At 54.1% G+C, this 18578-nt stretch overlaps 1 long non-coding RNA gene across 1 annotated transcript in view; it reads left to right on the top strand.

Moving 5' to 3' along the window:
* LOC147578913 (uncharacterized) overlaps nucleotides 1-18106 on the top strand; it is a 28417-nt gene extending 10311 nt beyond the window's left edge. The window contains exon 2 of the long non-coding RNA XR_015253335.1: nucleotides 17592-18106. This is a non-coding gene — a long non-coding RNA (uncharacterized LOC147578913). The remainder of the gene's footprint in view (nucleotides 1-17591) is intronic.
* Nucleotides 18107-18578: the final 472 nt, after the last annotated feature.

Raw genomic sequence — 18578 nt, 5'->3', positions numbered from 1 at the left:
TGATCATTTCTTCATCCAGTCTTTTACTGGCAGGCATTCTCCTTATTTCCTGTCCTCTCCCCGCACCCTGAGCCTGTAAGCGGTCTTGAAGCACACACCCTTCTACATACATCCGCTCACCCGGTGTTTTTATTTTGATGGACTAGATCCCCAGGGGCGGGATTGCTCAGCGGAAGGGTATCTGTATTTTTTATTTCAGGCCGATGTTGCCAGATCGCTTTCCAACAGTGCTGTAACTTGTCGCCTTTCCTCCAACAACTTCACGAGTCTCTTTCCCCGCATCCACTCCAGCCATAGGTGCTAGTATTATTTTTCGATCCGGTATTTGTATACATTGCAATATGGCAAGTGGTTTTAGACTTGAATTCCTTATTTTCATATTGACTTTGTGAGGGGGCTCTGTGGCTACCAAGTAATGTTGGGGGGGGGGTAGGATGTCTTTTTATGTACAACTTTCTTGTTTTCTTATGCACTGAGACTGACCCTGTCATCTTCCACATTTTCTCACAAGATATTTATTGTTGTAGTGTATTTTTGGATGTTAGCTCTTCAATCCATCCAGCGGCTATTCATGTATGTGATGTCAGATGAGGTTTCAACTTTTTTGCAAAAGAGAGCTTTTCAAGTTTCATTAATTGAACAATTCTTCATTTTCCAACTGAACTGAAATACCATCTCTGCGCCATATTGGATTCCTGTGAATATGTTGACCTAGTCCTGCTCTCTTGGGCTGTTCCGCTGATCTGTGCCTCACTTCCCTGCCAGCATCACCTGAATTTGGTAACAGGGGCCTCCATATGGTCTCACCTCTAGTAAAGCCACATTTCTCCCCGATGTTTTCTCTTTCATAGGATCTGGTTGTGATTAGGTCTCCCTTCTTCTATGTGAACTTTGAATTATTCTATTCAATGGCGTGTTAGTCACCACTGGATCCCAGTGACTTACCTGGGGTCAAGCATTCAATTGGGGAACAGAGGATATTTGTTGAATGTTTTGAGGCTCTTCTCCTTCCCCAGTTGGCCCCATCCCTCTACCTCTAGGTCTATAAAGTGTATTGAAGAGCAATATTCAAGCCAAAAGTAAGTTAACATGAAAACGTGTGCAGAGTAGACGGCTCGAACCAGAGAAAGCTTCCGAGATGCTGAAACTCTCAGTGCATTGTTTTGTTTGAGACACTGGAAGCAAAGAGAGAGAAGCATTGATTTTTTTTCCTGCCTCTGTTTATTAGACACCTACTGTATGCCAGTAGACTTATTCTAGGTCTGGGGATATAGTGGTAGCCAAGGCCAAGGCAAAAGTTTGATTCTTGGGGTGTGACGATGCTACTGTGTTCATTATTTTCATTATTTTCCAGTGTGATGACGATATTGTGGTTCTATTGAAAACAGAGGGTCCCTGTGTTTCAGGGGCACATACTGAAATATTTACAGATCCAATTACATGAAGTTTGGAATCTGTTTTTAAATAAGCTGCGGGTGGGAGAACTGAATGGACGTACAGGTGAAACAAGATTGAATTGATCATTATGGGAGCTTGGTGATGATTTCATAGGGTAATATTTATTATACGATTCTCTCTACTTTTGTCTATGTTTGAAATATTCCTTAACGAAAAAGTTTTAAAAATGCATACAGAGGTTACTATGTTTCAGGCACCATTCCAATTGCCTTAACATCCAGGAATTCATCAAGTCCTCACAGAAGCCCTGTCTTAGTCACCTGGGGCTCCTATGACAGAATACCATAGACAGGGGTGCTTACACAGCACACATTTATTTCTCAAAGCACTGGAGGCCGGGAAGTCCAAGATTAAGGTGCCAGCTGACTTGGTTCCCGGTGGGAGCTTTCTTCCCGGCTTGCATACGGCCACCTTCGTGCTGTGTCCTCCCCATGCAGAGAGTGAGTGAGCGAGCAAGCAAGCGAGCTCTCTGACATCTTTGTATAAGGGCAGCGATCTCATCATGAGAGCCCCTCCAAATACTGTCACCTCCAAATACTGTCACATATGGGGGTTAGGGCTTCAACCCACGGATTTGGTGGTGGTGGTGATGGTTGGGGACACAGTTCAGTCCATAGTAAGGTCTGCCCAGTGGCTATTGTCATCCCAGTTGAAAAAAACAAGTCCCCCCAAGATTCGGGAACTTGCCCAGGATCACAGCTGGTAGGAGCAGCGCTGTCTGGCCCCGGGGTCCTGTTGTCAAGCACTGTTTCTGCTTTGACGCCTATTTGTTCCAACGAACCTACACACAAAGAGTGATATGTGTAATCTGCAATACAAAGTGCTATAATTTGTATACAACGAAATAATTTCGTATGGCAGGATGGCAGGAAAGGCTATGAGAGATTAAAAAAAAAATAGGATTGTGAGAGAGAGAGAAAAAGAAGACCCGTCATGGGAGGAGGGACCGAGGCTGCGAGGGGTGGGGGGTGGGGGTGGGCAGGGTCCTCGTTCAGCAAGTGTGACCAGAGAAGGACCCTCTGAGGAACTAAGACCTGAGCGAAGATGGGGAGGCTGTGTGGAGGTCTGGGAAAGACATTCAAGCAGAGGACTGACAGGTGCAAAGACCCCGAAATAGAAACAGGAGGCCGAGTGGGGCTGGAGCACGGCCGGCCGAGAGGGATGATGGCCATGTAAGCCAAACGGATCATTTAAATACATTTTCCTACATCTTGCTGTGCTAAACTCATCTATAACGGAGGAATAATTTAATTCCGAAGCCAAATTAACTGCTCTTTGCCTTCTTGCAAGGTCACCTGCCTTAATTTTTTTTTTGAATAACTCGATTCAATTTTTCCGCTCTTGCCCCATTTTCTCCATCTCCTACACGCTTTTTGAGGTGGTTATAACGTTATTATCTTATTATTAGTCCCTAGCAGGGATAATTCACTTTCCAATTGATCTCTGCTGCTTATAAAACGCCAAATCAACTGGAAGCATAGGAAGCAAGTGGTTAGTGAATCCTGAAAGCCGGTGTAGACAGAAAGTGGTGCGTGAGAGGCTGGGGGCCAGGCACGGCCGACCTCTGATGCGTTGAACTGACCTGTGGTTGAGCCGTCCAAGTGTCAGAGGAGCGTCCACGAGGCTGGTTGTCAAAGGTGCAGGTGGAGGTTCCTGCTTGCATCAGACTCACCTTGCTTGTGCTTTAATATTTCACACGGTCCTTGCTAGTTTGTGTTTGTTCTAAGTAAGCATCCAACAATGTCCAGTTCAATGGATTCTGTAGGTAAAATGTGTCCAAGCACAATGTTTCCCTTGAAAAAAAATGGCTGGCGATACACAGATGTTTGTCGTGCAGCCTTCACACTGCCGTTTTGACTCGAGCCTGGAGAGTGTCAACCGTGGACCAGCGAGGTTCAGGGTATAGATGGTGGGATCACCTGTGATGTTGCCAGTTGGAAGAAAAGAGGCCAAGGACGGACCGTTAAATGGACAAAATGAGAGGCTATAAAATAAAACTTATTCTTGGGGTAACAGGATGCCATTGAAAAGAACAATTTTCATTTGTCCTTGAGAGAGAGAGAGAGAGAGAGAGAGAGAGAGTCCCAAGCAGGCTCTGCACTGACAGCCCAGAGCCCAACACGGAGCTCAAATTCATGAACCGTGGGATCACGGCCTGAGCTGAAATCATGAGTCTGATGCTTAACCAACTGAGCCACCCAGGTGCCCCCCACCTTTTTTTTTTTTTTTTTTTTTGCTGATTCTTGACTAGTTTATTTGGAGGGGGCAGTTAGGGGGATACAGAATCAAGAGGACAGGGGAGGAAGGGAATGGACAAGAAGGCTTCTGCTGAAGGCTCGGGGGGAATTTTTCGGGGTGTTGGAGGGAACCCTGGAGAAGCAGCTGTAGGGGAGATGAGACAGGAGTTGGGAATGAATGGAAAAGTGGACTTTAAGAAATTTGACAGGGGTGCCTGGGTGGCTCAGGCGGTTAGGCGTCCGACTTCAGCTCGGGTCATGATCTCACAGTCTGTGGGTTCGAGCCCAGCGTCGGGCTCTGTGCTGACGGCTCGGAGCCTGGAGCCTGCTTTGGATTCTGTGACTCCCTCTCTCTCTGTTCCTCCCCCACTCATGCTCTCTCTCTCTCTCTCTCTCTCTCTCAAAAATAAATAAAGATTTTAAAAATTAAAAAAAAAAGAAATTTGGCTGCAGTTTGTGTCTCTTTGTGGTGTCGGAGCAACATAATTAGGGAGCTTGAATTATCGTGAGTGTTTCGGTGGTTGGATAGATTGTTTGACTATTACAGCTCCTTGTGGACTGGACCACATGGGCCATGGGGCCATGTGCAAGGCTACAGCGAGCCAAGGCCAGGATGTAAGGGAAGCTTCTCGGGTAAGATGGTACATTGGCTACCGATTTGGTGAAAGTTCATGCCAAACTATACAGCTTAGATGTTAGACATGTGTCTTTTGGTTTCAGGCGCTAGGTAAAAAAAAGCCAAAAGAAATAAACTGCTCTAGATACGGGGTCAAGAGACCTACATATTTGTCCTTGCTTCACCAGATGGGCCCTTCCTGCATTCCGTAGATTACTGGGTGAGCAGTTCTATAATACCAGCCCCTAGTTAGGTGCTGGGCATGTAAAGGTATAGTGTTCATCTTTCTGGGTAATTTTGTGCTCCGTTGTGAAGGGTGGGCAAGAGTTTATAGACAGACAGTGGAGGGAAGGGAATTTGAGGCAGAGGGATGTGCATGTCCAAAGACATGAAGGTTTACAAAGGCATATCTTCCAAAAGCAGAGAAAAGTTTAATGGACCTCAGATCTAGAGTATGTGCGGTTGGGAAAATATGTGATTGATTTCCCTACTGTTGGCGTTAAAGATGTTTCTATTTTTCATGATTATAAATAATGCTGAGATGAACATCTTTTTTTAAATGTTTATTTATTTTTGCGCGCGCGAGAGACAGAGAAAGACAGAGAGACACAGCACAAGCAGGGGAGGGGCAGAGAGAGAGGGAGACACAGAATCTGAAGCAGGCTCCAGGCTCCGAGCCGTCAGCACGGAGCCCGACGCGGGGCTCAAACTCACGAACCATGAGATCATGACCCGAGCCGAAGTCGGACGCTTAACCAACTGAGCCACTCAGGCTCCCTGAGATGAACATCTTAATGCATTAAATGGTTTCTGCAGTCGGCTGTACGGTAGATTCCTACAAGTAGGGATCACCGGGAGTTTCAGTGGGAGAGTAACCCCGCGGGTCTTGCCCTGTGACTTTGTCCGAGTCACTGGCCCTTCTGGGTTTCCATTTCCCCACCTCAGAACGTGGATCCCAGGAATGAAAAGAACCTTTCTGGCTCTCACATTCACACATCTAGTGGCATCTTCAAACTGTGCTTTGTCCAGGACTTGCGAGAGAGATCTAGATTCCTACTGACGGAGAAAACTACTCACTATTTCATCTCAAGCAAGTCACATCCCTCCTGTATGCCCCAATCACTCTGTTGGCTCAGCAAGGAGACTAAAAGAGACTTAGGGGGCCACAAAGTGATGCTCGTGAAGCTTTTTTAATAAAAGAATTCTATGGTCCGGAGCATGGAGTCTCCTTCCACACCATCCCTTGTACGCAGACTTCTCCTTTTCTTGCTCTCCTGTCCCCTCTGGCCCATTGGTTCCCTCCCTCCTCCTCAGGGGAGGCTGGAGGAGGATCCACCCTGTGAGTGACATCCTCCCTGGGGGTGGCCGCTAACTTCATCGATGTTCAGCGACTGTTAACGCCGATACGCCCTGAGCTCCTGTCCATGGAACCCACTCACCAGAGCCAGCACCCCTTCTCTGGGCGGAGCCCCCGAGGCTCTAATAAGGGCAAAACTCCCCTCCTTCATGTCTCTTTAGTCTTGGGGTGCCCCTGCCGTGTTCAGACTCTTGCTTGGAGGTGCTACCTTCTGTTGACTCTGCATTGAAAGCTAGTGGTCACTTACCTCTCTGGGTTTATTTGGTGAACGAGCTTTGGGAACTTACTCTTCAAGATTCCCACACCCTCCTCTGTGCTCCTAGGGCTCTGAAACCAGACTCCCTGGGTTTAAATTTTCGGCTCTCTCCTTGACTAGCTATGTGAACACATCTGAGTTACTGAATCTCCTGGTACCCCCGTTTTTCCATATGTAGCACAGAGCCCAGTGCGGGGCTCAGACTCACAAAGAACCATGAGATCATGACCTGAGCCAAAATCCAGTTGGTCGCTTGACCGACGGAACCACCCAGGCACCGGTAAAAGGGATAATAACTTTTAAGTGCTTACAACAACGCTTGGCATGTAAATGTGTTCAATGACAATTACACTGCCGTGAATTTCAATATGAGGGGTGATATTAATATCGGGGTGTGGGTTAGTATCAGATACTCTTCCAAATACACATTCATACTACAGTGTAAATGTCTGATACGATAGCGTGACACAGACCTCAAATGTTTATCTCGAACAGCAGATGTTTAAGCCAAAGGGGCGAATGCTTAGACGTGGACTTTTGACAATCAATAAGATCGAGCAGCTCAGAAAAAGGGGTTCTAGAATTAGTCAAATTTGGGTCATAGTTCCTGCTCGGCCATTTTATTGTTGAGTGGCCGTGGGCTGGTTTCTTACCTTCTCAGTGACTCATAGGGTTGTTGTGTGAACATGAGAAGATATTGTAAGTAAAGCATGTGATGCTAAGGTGCCTGGCACATAGTAAGGTCAATAAATGCCCATGGTGGAAAAGTTCTGGCATGGAGGAGAGGGTGGTGGCAGGAAGTCTCCCACGGAGTCCTGACCCTTGCCAGCCTGTGGGCTCTGCTTCAGCTGTGTCCACTGGTCCATCCCGTAAACATTCGTTAAGTACCTACCGTGTGCCAGGAGTTCCTCGGCTCGATCAGTCCGTTCCCACAATTCGCTTTGTCATTGTAAATTCTACGGACATCAGTCCCCCTGGATGTTAACTAGGGTGTCTAAACAAAAATGACAATGTGACGGCAAATCAAGTTTGGGAACCAGAATTGGAGAGCACTCAACGGGCTCCGTGGCCGTGGGACCTGGAGCTTTGCCTACCCTCGTGCGCCTTGAGGGATGACTGTGGGTGTTGGGTCTCCTATGACCGCAGACTCTTCTTAACACGTCCCTTGCCTGCATCTTCCTCTCCACTGTCTGCTGCAGGCATGACCCCACCTTGCCGGCTGCTATCGCCCCATCCCTCGTCTCCAGCCCAGCCCCAGGGGAAATAGAGTCAGCTTTCCAAAACTCATGTCCTTTGAGCCATATACTGTCCCCCCTTGCGCATGGTGCGGGGACCTCTTCTCTCCTCCTTTGCCTTGCTGGTTCTCTTCCCCCTCCAGGATGCCTCCTGCAGTGCTGGTCTGGGATGGGGGCCCCTTTTTGACTCCTCCTGGGCTCCATAGGGAGCCTCTCTCATACTTGGCGGTACTTCCTGGCACCCGCATGCTTCCCGCTGTCCCCTTCCTGGCCTCTTGAGAGGGCATTGGAGTGGGGACTGCCGTGTAGCCCCGTGGCTTGTGGCCAGAGGGTGGGCGTTTGTGACTGTGGACACCTGTCTGGGCCTCGGCGTCCTGCTCTGCGAAACAGGAATCGTGACTGCAGCAGCTCGCAGGACGCCACATGGAGGGAGAAGTGGCCTTTGCTCTCCCCGCTCTGTGCCCTTTCGTGGCGGGGAGGCCGTGGACTGTCATGGAAAGAGCTCCCACCTGGAGCCTGGGTTTGGATCTCAATTGTGAGACAAAGGGCAAGTGACTGTATGCCTGAAAACCGAAACTTCCTCTCTGCCATATGGGATGCTTCTATTTCTCTTCCACTGGGTTGAACTGAGGTTACCCGGGTACAGGAGGACACAGAGTAGGTGCTTGATAAATGTATTTGCAAAAACGACACGGGCTTGCAGTTGAGCAGTCCCACGGTCCTGGGGCATGTGACTCCCTGGGAAGGCGCTCTGGAGGACAGGGGAGTCTACGGCCCTATTTACAGATGAGAGAACCCTACTTTGGCTCCCAGCTTACCCTGAGGATGGCGTGAGGGTCACCTGCCCTCAGACGCACCCTGGCTGGGTCTAGTACGGCTCAGTGCCTCTGCACATGGCTAAGCATGGTGGCGGTGGGAGTCGTAGAGAAGCCACATGCCCTACCCCGCCTCCCCCCCAACCCACACCCCCCCCCCCGCCCCGGGCTGTGGGTGCTGTGCTCCAGGCTCGCCACACCAGCTGGCAGGCCAGAGGGCCACTGTGAGTCCTGGGATCGCCCCGCCCTAGCTGTGTGCCCTTTGGCAAAGTCCCCTTGCCCTGCAAGGTCTCCGTTTGCGCATCTTGTCAATGGAGGGGTGAAGGAATCTTGATCAGAGCAGTGCTGTTGCACAGACAGAAGGAGATAAAACATATGAGGCACCTTAGCAGGCCAATGGCACTCAGGGTCATCATTATTATCTCGTTTAATTCTAACCCTTAAAGCTGGAGATCCCAGGGAGCCTGAAAACACCCCCTGATGCCTTTGGCCTCCAGGCGGGAATAGTTGTATTACCCCTTTGTCTCACGCTCCCGCTCCGGGCCCAGTGGCTTGTCCACACTCCTGTGGTGGGGGGAGGGGGGCATTCTCTTGACCTCGTGAAAGGTACAGCCCAGCAGGTCCCTGGTGTTTCAAAAGCACCAACGCCTGGCCCTGGCCCGGGGTGGGGTGGGGTAGCATTTCACAGCCTACAAAGCCCTTCCTCTTTGCGCCTCTCTTACCTCTGGCGTTTTACAGTTGATAACATCACAAAGTGTCTGCCCGGGAAGCAGGGACGCTGGCCCAGGACTCACAGATGAGAACATGTAAGCCGAGGGAGTCACACGCGGGCCCAAGGCCCTGCCTCTGGGGTGGCCCTAGGAGGAGAGGTTGGGGGGGGGGGCAGGGAAGAGGTCCGAATCCGACTCTGCCCCAGTGCCCTGGGCTCTCCCTCCTAGCCCTCCCTCTGTATCCTGCAGAAGATAGAGCCTTCCTGAATGAAGCTCGGGAACGCTGCCACCGTTCAATGAGCTAATGGCGAAATCGGAAACTCAAGGGCTGGTAGCAGAGGCAAAAAAAAAAAAAAAAAAGAAAGAAAGAAAAAAAAAGACAAGCTTTGATTCATGGGCAGGAGGATCAGTGAATGGGGAAGACGGCCTCCAGTAATAGAGGAAATGCCTGAGTGGCACATCCTTCCAGCGGAGTCTCTCCCCGGGAGAGGAAGGTCAGGTTAGCGGAGGCCTCGGTTAGCGTCGGAGCCTGATAGGGGAGGCGAGGGAGCACTGCAGTCAGAGCAAGCCTGGTGAGCCCCATCGGTGAAGTGGAGAGGGGTACGGGAGGGGGGCAGGTACTGGGGATCACAGGGCTCCCCCAGGTAGGGGGTGTAAAGTCAGCAGGTAGGAGCCAGGCACATAACAGGGGCTCACCAAAGAAAAACACCTGAAAACTCTTATTTTTATTTTTAAATTGTTTTGAGAGAGAGAGAGCGTGAGTGAGCAGGGAAGGGGAGGAGCAGAGAGAGGGAGACACAGAATCCGAAGCAGGCTCCAGGCTCCGAGCTGTCAGCCCAGAGCCTGACTCGGGCTTGAACTCACAAATGGTGAGATCATAACCGGACCCGGAGTTGGACGCTTAACCCACTGAGCCACCCAGGCGTCCCTGCCGCCACTGGTCTTGAACGCACGAATGAGTTAATTTTTACACTCTCGGATCTGGTCTCTAGTGTGTGTGTGGGCACTACAGTCACAGTACAGGTGAGGACTCAGGGATCAGAGAGGGGCAGTGATTTGTCCCAGGTCACACAGCTGGTAGATGGCAGAACTGGGCCTCCAATCCCCAGCTCCTTCACCTGCATCTGGGAGGAGATCGAAATGCATGATGGGGGGGGGGGGTGGAGCAACATTCCAGTGTAAGAAGGAGAGTATTATTGTACCTTGACTACTTCTAGAACTTTCTTTGACCCTGGTGAACTTCTCTGCAAAGGGACCCTTTATAAAAAAAAATTATTTTTTTTTTAGTTAATTTATTTTTGAGAGAGAGAGAGAGAGAGAGAGAGAGAGAGAGAGAGAGAGGGAGAGAGTGAGCCTGAGCGGAGGAGGGGCAGAGAGAGACTGGGAGAGAGAGACTCCCAAACAGACTCTGCACTCTCAGGGCAGAGCCCTACGTGGGGCTCGATCCCACCAACCGCAAGATCAGGGCCCGAGCTGAGACCAAGAGTCCGACGTCCCACCGACGGGGCCGCGCAGGCGCCCCTGCAAACAAGCTCTTTGATAGGAGAGCGGGTGGGGCCTCCCCCTCCCCCAATATTTGGGGTACCTGTCAGTTTCCCAAGTGGACGGAGACTTCCTCTGTAGGCAAGGAAACTCCCCGGCCTGAAACGGGAAAACGAGGGCAATTAACGAAGCCGGTTTGTACGAAGGGCCTCGGCTTTCGGGGTAACCAGGAAAAGGGGACACTGTATTTTATTTTTTCGAATCACTGCCCCCACCGTGCTCTGTTGGGCTCCGCCTCTCTTGCTGGCTTCCTTCGGGACGACACCCCAGGCCCCTTCCATAACCCTCCCATCGCTGTCGCTTATTAAAAAGAACAATCTCATCTTCGTTATTAAGACTCAGCCCGGTTCCTTTTAAAACGTCGCTCTCCCACGGAACGCGGAGCTCCCCCGTCTGGGGTTGTGTGCGTGCGTGCTCGTGCGTGCGTTCTCACGCACGGGCCTACGTGTGTGCGCCCGTGCAGATGTGCTTGGGTGTGTACCTCTTCTGGAAGTCGGGGCCGGGAGGAAGTTGCGTCCTCACGTGACTGCATCCTGCGAGCGGGCTGTGCCCGTCTGGGCGGTTCAGACCCACCGTCCCCTCTGCAGACAGTCCTGTGTCCGCGATGGCGGGTTTGCTACGCGTGTGCCCCATGGTTTTTTTCTGTATTTCTGGCCCCCCACGCCTAGCTGCTGGCACCCTCTGTGAGGCCGGTGCCTGAAGGCAGGCTCTCTCGGGAGGAGGTGCTGGTCGATGTGGCTCAGACTCAAACTCCGTCTCCTTCTCAGCTCCCGGGCAAGTGGGGGTCTGCCCACAGCTCCGACTCCTAGGGACCCTGATCTTGGCAGTGGGCCAGGACATTGACTTAAGCCCTGAGTTTCTTAAAGACTTTTTTTTTTTAATTTTTTTTAATGTTTATTCATTTTTTGAGAGACAGAACATGAGTGGGGGAGAAGCAGAGACAGAGAGGGAGACACAGCATCCGAAGCAGGCTCCAGGCTCTGAGCCGTCAGCAAACGGAGCCCGATGCGGGGCTCAAACTCACAGACCGCGAGGTCGTGAGCTGAGCCGAAGTCGGATGCTCAACCGACTGAGCCACCCAGGCGCCCCAAGCCCCGGATTTCTCCTTGGATGTCTGCTCACATGCTGGAAATCTCCCTGACTGCGGGAGAGGGCAGGGGAGGGGTGGTACGGGGCATTCCAGATCTTTTGGAAGGGCAGCCGGTGCCACGTTCTGCGTTCGTCCCCAGACTTGCACATCCCACGCGTAAATGCTGTCCGCCAGGCCGGCGTTCCTGCCCCTGGCGCCGTGGGAAGTCCCAGGACTCCAAGATTCAGACCTTTGAGATGGTCCTGGAGGACGTAGCGACTTTGTCCTCTATGGTGAACCCTCCCTCCCTCTTCAGCGGGAGGGCGGGATGGATAAGGCCCAGACCTCACGGCATCCGGTTCCACGAGGTTGTGGACGGCGCCGGGCACCGCCGGGGGCTTCAGGGGCACTGGCACGGCGGGTTTCGAGGCTCACACATAGGCTGGCTTTTCAGAAGTGGCCTGGATAGCCCGTGGCAGAAGCGAACGTGAACCTGCGTCCGCCTGTCTTCCAAGCCCAAAGCGACGGGTGTGGGTTGTCTGTGGCTGCCCAGAATCGATTCCTCATTCTCTGGTCACGGCACCCTGATGTCTTTAGGGAGCAGTTACCTCTTCCCCACCAAACAGCCCTGTCTGGTACCCTAAGCAGGATGTCGGGGGTCCTGCTCTTTGCTTTGTCGGGGGTCTTTGTCGGGGGTCACCACTATTCCTACCGTTCTCTTCTTGAGCTCTGGGTCATGTCAGGGTCCAGGTGAGGCGCGTGGCCACCCCTGGGCCTCCCGGGCCTGAGGCTGTGGGGGATCCTCACGCGGCCTCAACTGACAGGCTCTGGTTCAGTTCCTATGGGGCAGATGCTCATGTCGCATCAGGTGGCCGCTCGCCCCAGCTGGCGCAAACTGACCATGTCATGGCCCGGTGGCCAGCGAAGTCAGTGGGGCAGGGGCATGGGGGGAGGGGGGTCGTCTGCGCCGTGTTCTGGGGGCCCCTGCCCGGGGCGGACCGTCTCGTCCTGCGGTTCTGCAGAACTGGGGCCTCGGCAGGGAAAGCCCGGACTCACCACCCTCCTCGTCACCGTTGTCACCCTCAGCCGTTGCTGTTAAGAATGACCATCCTTACTATTCTGAGCACCCGGAGTGGGCCAGGCCCTTTGTGACAGTGAGGACCGCCCTAATCACGAAAGCAATAGCCACGCACGTTGCCAGGGTTACTCTTCCCGGAACCCGCGGGGAGAGGCGTGTGCCCATTTTACGGATGAGTCAGTTGAGGCGGGGGAGTGTTGCTGGGCACGCGTGGGGAGTCCTCGGGTTCCACTCGGTGTGGTCCCTTCAGCGGTGGCAGCGGCTGCTTTCTCCCGGTTTATACTTCCAGGCAGACACGGAAGTATTTGATCCTCGCAGGGACCGCAGTTTGACCCACAGGAGACACACACACGCTCCTCCTGGTAAGGTGGTTTGGATCCTGCTTCTTGTAAAAATCATCCTGGCCCTGTGATTCTAGAGGGAAAGTCACCGCCTCCCCCGGGGTCAAGCCCGCATCCTGGGGACGAGTGGCACTATCCTCACCAACGCTCTCTAGGCATCGGTGACTCCCAGGTTCCTACCTCCCGTCGGGCCCCTGTTCCGAACTCCAGACTCACGCCTCTGGCCAGCTTCACCCCTGCAGCTGCACGTGGGTGGACAGCTCAAACTCCATGGCCCTCGGCCCCCTGGTCTTCTCCATCCTCCGGTCCTACTTTTCCTGTAGCTCCTTCCACTTTGGTTACTGGGTTCTCCACTCCTCTCACGCTCCGTCCCGGAGCCCTGGAATCATCGTTGGCTCCTCCCCCCCCCCTTTACCTCGTATCTAACCCATGAGGAAATCCTATATTCGCCATCGATCATTTCTCTCTGCTTTTGTCCTGGTTTGAACCGCAATCCCCCGGCTTATCCCACTGGCTTCCTAATCGGCCCTCCTGCCGCTCTCCCTCCTCCCCCTCCATCCGTTCCCACTGCAAAGACTGAAATGATCCTCTTAAGATGTGAAGTCAGACCTTCTCCCCTCTCTGCCTGAGCCTGGGTGGTGGCTCCCTATTTCACCCCACGTAAAAATCAAAGGTGTAAGGTAGCCTCCGGGGCCCTTCCTGACCTGGCCTCGTATCTCCCAGCTCTCCTCTGCCCGCACTGGTCGCCTGGCCATCCCCCAGCACACCAGGCACACTCCTGCCTCAGGGCCTTTGCACTGGCCGCTCCCTCTGATCCCGGCTAAACACACAGCTCACTCCCTCACCTCCTTTGAGTCCCTGCTCAACAGGCAGGCTCCTTCCTCCCCAGCCACACTCAGATTGCATCACCCAGACCCCACCCCCAAAACTCCCGAGCCCCTCACCCTGTCCTACTTTGTTTCTTTGTTTGTTCGTTCCATAGAACGGATCGCCTTCTGGCGTCTTCTACACTTGACTTAAGGAGAGTTAGCTCTGCCATTTATTGTCCCACTCCTGACACCAACATGTTGGCTCTTCAGGGGCGAAGCTCTTTGCCTGTGTCGCTCACCCACGTGTGACAGGCTTCTGTTACCCTGCCTGGCACATAGTGTATACTCTATGAATGCCTTCCTTATAGCTTCCCTCTGAGCCTCGACTTTCTCCCTGAAACTCCCACTGTACTAGGTATTGTTCAAATTCCCAGGAGACAAAATGACCCGGTGGGGGGGTAGGTTGCTGACCTGGTCTCTGTCCCCACTTCTAGGCTCACTCTTTTTTTTTTTTTTTAAATTTTTTTTTTAACGTTTATTTATTTTTTTTGGGACAGAGAGAGACAGAGCATGAACGGGGAGGGGCAGAGAGAGAGGGAGACACAGAATCAGAAACAGGCTCCAGGCTCTGAGCCATCAGCCCAGAGCCCGACGCGGGGCTCGAACTCACGGACCGCGAGATCGTGACCTGGCTGAAGTCGGACGCTTAACCGACTGCACCACCCAGCCGCCCCTCTAGGCTCACTCTTAATCTTGTCTTCACCTTTAAGCTCTATCATTCTTAAAGCCCTCCCAGGCCCCTGCGCTGTCATACCTCCGGGCCTTTGCACGTGCTGCGTCTCTTTTCACCCCGCGGACTCCCGGGTGTCATTCAAAGCCCTGGTTAGGAGTTACCTCTTCCCTGGGGTCCTCCATGATACTCCCACCCCCCAAAGTCCTGAGAGACTCCTCCCCTCCTTCCTCCGAGTGACTTCCGTGCCTCGTGTGCGTTTCTCAGCGTGTGGGGCCCCCGTCTCACTGGGGCTCGTCTGCATGTGCGTTCCGTCATCAGACTGTGAGCTCCTTGAAGGGAGAGGCTGGGCTCTGTGTCCCCGGCTGGCCCAGAGCCTGGGACACGGCAGCCGCCTAGCCAAGTGTGTGCTTGTTGCACACGACAGAGCAAATCTGACACGAGCCAGGACAGAACAAAGACTATGCTGAAGACCCTTTCAAGGTCACCGGCTGGCAGGGAATGAACAATGTCTTATTATTTGATCATTTATTTATACTCTGTTTTCGAGTAGGATTCAATGCGCCCCGGGATGAAAGGCACAGATGTGACAAAAACAAAACCCCGTGTCTCGAACGCCTTCTCTCTTTTCCGCGACCGGCTCTTCCTCCTTGGCCTATGAACAGGCCCGGGTCTCTGTTCTCCTAACAAAAGCACCCCAACCGTCCTCAGGTCTCTGTCCCTGTGCGGCCAGCCTCTCAAGCTGGGCCTCCAATGACTGCCCCCCACCCTCCGCTGCCCCCCACCTCACTTGCTCACCTGTCACGGGACCAGCTCCTAGGTCAGCGGCTACCTCTGTGACTATAGTGGACACAGAGCTCTGGTGGGACCAGACCCCTCGCCACATCTCTCCCCTTCTCCGGGCCCTTGCTTCCCTGGCTCTCTCAGGCCGCCACACTCTTGACCTTTCCTTCTATGGCTCGGCTTCTCCTCCCCAGCCCCCCTTGTAGGTGGCCTTCCCCTGTCCGTCCCAGGTCCCCCCGCTCCCGGGACCGTCTCCTACATACTTCCACTGTTCCAATGACTGCGGTTACCATTGGGATTCGTTAGGGTCATTCTAGAAACAGATGATCCCCGCCCCCCCCGCCCTGCCCCTGCCCCAACCTCAGTGGCTGAGCACAGTGTTTCTTTCCCACTTACATAAAGGCCATTCGGCAGCAAGGGGAGGGAAGGGGGCTCTGCTCTCTCTGGTCACCTAGGAATGCAGGCCCCTTCCACTTGTCTGCCATTGACCCTGGCTCTGTGCTGCGGGAGGAATATGCCTCTGGACAAGGACAGGTGGACGAGGCTGTGGGGGAGAGCACAGGGCGAGTCAGGTGGCCCTGAGTCCCTGACTCAGCCTGTCCGCTTGGTGTCCCCACCAGCGGGCACAGTCAGCCTGTCTCTCTGAGCACCCTTTTTCTCTGTCCCTAGGGGAATGTGCCCCTCACCTTTAGACTGTTACGAGGCCCCATGAAAGCATGGACTCATCCTGTGCTGATAGGGGAGTCCTCCGTGGGCGGGGACGAGCTCCCTGCTCCCACATTCGCACGTTTCTTGGGCCCAGGAGACCCCTCCCAGTCGGCTGAACCCAGGAGTTGGGCACGTGGTTGGAAGAAGGAGTCAAGATCCAGCCGTGGGTGGCTTGCTGCTGGGGACTGTGTGGGGACATCCCGGCCGGAGGGCAGCTGTGTGCCTGCCTCCTCCTTTATAAATTCATGGCCGAGTGTGGGGACTCACCCAGGGGACCGAGTCAGCCTTCCGGCCGGCACTCAGAGCCTATGCCGATTGTCAAATCCATCAGCCTCGGTCAATGGCATGACAGTGGGCATATGTCACTGGCTCTTGAAGTCAGACAGGCTGGACCCTTCTGTCCTCTTTAAGGAAAGGGGCACTGACATTGATGGAGCACCTACTGGGGGCCAGACATTCTCCTAAGTGTTTGACATCCACACTCCCTGAACTCTCACGATAGCGCTGGAAGGAGGGGTGGGTCATCACCCCCAACCACAGACCCGGGCACCAGGACTTGGGAATTGCAGGAAAAGCACGGCGACGAGGAGGCTTCCCAGAGAGCGAATGTTTCCAAGGCACAGTGGCTTAGTTTTGAGCTCTCCGCTGACCCACATCGTCGACTCTCTTAGGACCACAAGCCAGAAGGGCAAGAGGCACGGACTTGGGAACAGGAACACCTGGGCTTACCGCCTCGAGTCCGGCGCTGGCCAGCTGAGGCATGTTGTACCAGCCACTTCTACCTCTTGAAGTCTCAGTTTTCTCATCTGTCAAATGGGCACAGCTATGCTGCTCTCTGAGGGACGAGTCAGAGAGCTTTTTAGCAAACCGTCAAGGTCTGTCATGTAAGCTGTCGTCTCCTGCTTAGACGCTTCGTAGGGACTTCTCCTGTTTGCTCTGGCTCCTTCCTCGGCAGCCTCTTCTCCGCACAGCAGCCAGAGGGACTTTCTGGGGGGACACAGAATCAATTCACGTCACATCCTTGCTTAAAGCCTTTAAGTGGGTTCACATGTGTGCCAGGTACCCTGAATAATCTGGCTCAGCCTTTAGCTGTCTCTCTCTTCAGCACCCCCCCCCGGCCTTCTTTCTGTTGTTTCACCGCACTATGCTCTCTCCCGCCCCAGGGCCTTTGCACCTGCTCGCCGCGCTCCCTGGAACGTGCGTTTCTCTTGCTCTTTGCCTGGGCAGCACCACACCTCCTTCGGATTGCTGCAGAAACCTTATGCTCAGGGAGGTTTCTTTCTTGCTGCCTTTATCTAAATAGGTCCCCTGGTTTTCTTCTCTTGTCACGCTCGGTATGCTGCTTTCACCTCGCACAATCCATCATTGGAGTTTTACTCGTGCCCGTGGTTTTTGTTTTGATGTCTGTCTCCCTCTCAGAATGTGAACTCCATGGGGACAGGCGCCTCCTCCCCTCTGCCCGCCACCATGGTGCCGGGCACCGAAGGGCACTTGAACGAACGGAACTGCTTCCCACTGTTTCCCCAGGCCGCCCGCAGCGGCTGTTCCCCGTCGTGGGCTAGAAACTGTGAGAGTGAGCGCGAGTCTGGCCCAGATGTGGCGGCCGACAGGCGGCCCAGAGCTCTTCCCACCCCCTACCCCCCCCCCCCACCCCAGATCTCATTTCACCCTCGTGACATGTAAGCCTCGATTTCTTCGTTCGTGAAACGGAGAGCTGGGTTGGAAAGTCAGACGTGATAAGGGATAGAAGCATCTGGCGCCGTGAGGGTATTTTAAAAACGCTGCTCTGTCCCCATTTTACCAACGTCCGCGGTCCCTCCGGGACTGGTGTTTCGCCCATTTTGCAGGTGGGGATGCCGAGGCCCAGAGAAGTTGAGCAGTTAGCCCAAGGGCACAGCGGCAGAGCTGGGCACGAGACGGGGTCCCCCGCATTCTGCGTGCGATCAGCCTGCCTCGTCCACCTGCCAGGCGACAGCACCGGCTCCAGGATCCTCTCTGCAGGAGCAGGTGCAGGGAAGGCGCTCCTGTGCTCATGGGCCCCGAGGAGAAGCCCGACGCGTCTCTCATACCCCGGCCTCTGGTCTCAGAAGAGCAGCTGGAGCATCTCTCTCTCCTGCCTCCGTCCCAAGTCCCCTCCTCGCAGCCTCCCGAGACGGGACCGCGGCCACCTCCGCAGAGCCAGCCCCAGGGGACCAGGTCTCCTCTCCCCGGGACCACTGGGACACCTCTCGCCGACTGACCTATATTCCGCTCCACTGCTGTTTGCCGTCTTTGTCCCCTCCCGCCCAGCACGCAACCCCACCCTGCCCAAACACTCCCGTCCCTCCAAGGACGTTGTAAAAATAAAACGATCACAACCTGGCCCTCGGGGAACCTTGGCTTTACGGTACGTCCTGCTCCGCGGCAGGGCGTGGCGTTCGCAACCCAGTTTGCAGCCAGGGAAGAGGACCCAAGGCAGGGGGGCGTGGGGAGGGGAGGGGAGAGGAAGGTACTCACCCGGGCTCGCGGGGTTGGGTGGATGCGGTGCGGAAGCGGAAGACAGCGGGGGAAGGCCAAGGGGAAGGGGAGACACCAAAAGGGGTGAGAAGTCGCAGGGACCCCAGGGTAACGAGGTTGGGGGCTCAGATGCCCCCCGGAGCCAGTGGAGCCCCAGAAAGGGCGGCGGGCAGGTGGAAGCAGGGCAGAGAAGGTCCTGGAAGAGAATCTGTGGAAGGGAAGGGCCGGACGGGAGAAGGGCGCAGAAGATGCGCCAATGGCCGAAACTGAGCTCCCGGGACATCCGACCGGGCCGTTTGTGGGAAACAGACACTGCGGACGTGAGAGAGTCCAGGAGG

The sequence above is a fragment of the Puma concolor genome, chromosome B4 (genome assembly GCF_028749965.1).
Source record: "Puma concolor isolate L17-30 chromosome B4, mPumCon1.1.hap2, whole genome shotgun sequence".
Classification (NCBI taxonomy): Eukaryota; Metazoa; Chordata; class Mammalia; order Carnivora; family Felidae; genus Puma; species Puma concolor.
Note: the sequence above shows the minus strand (reverse complement) of the source record. Positions and strands in the feature narration are given on the sequence as shown.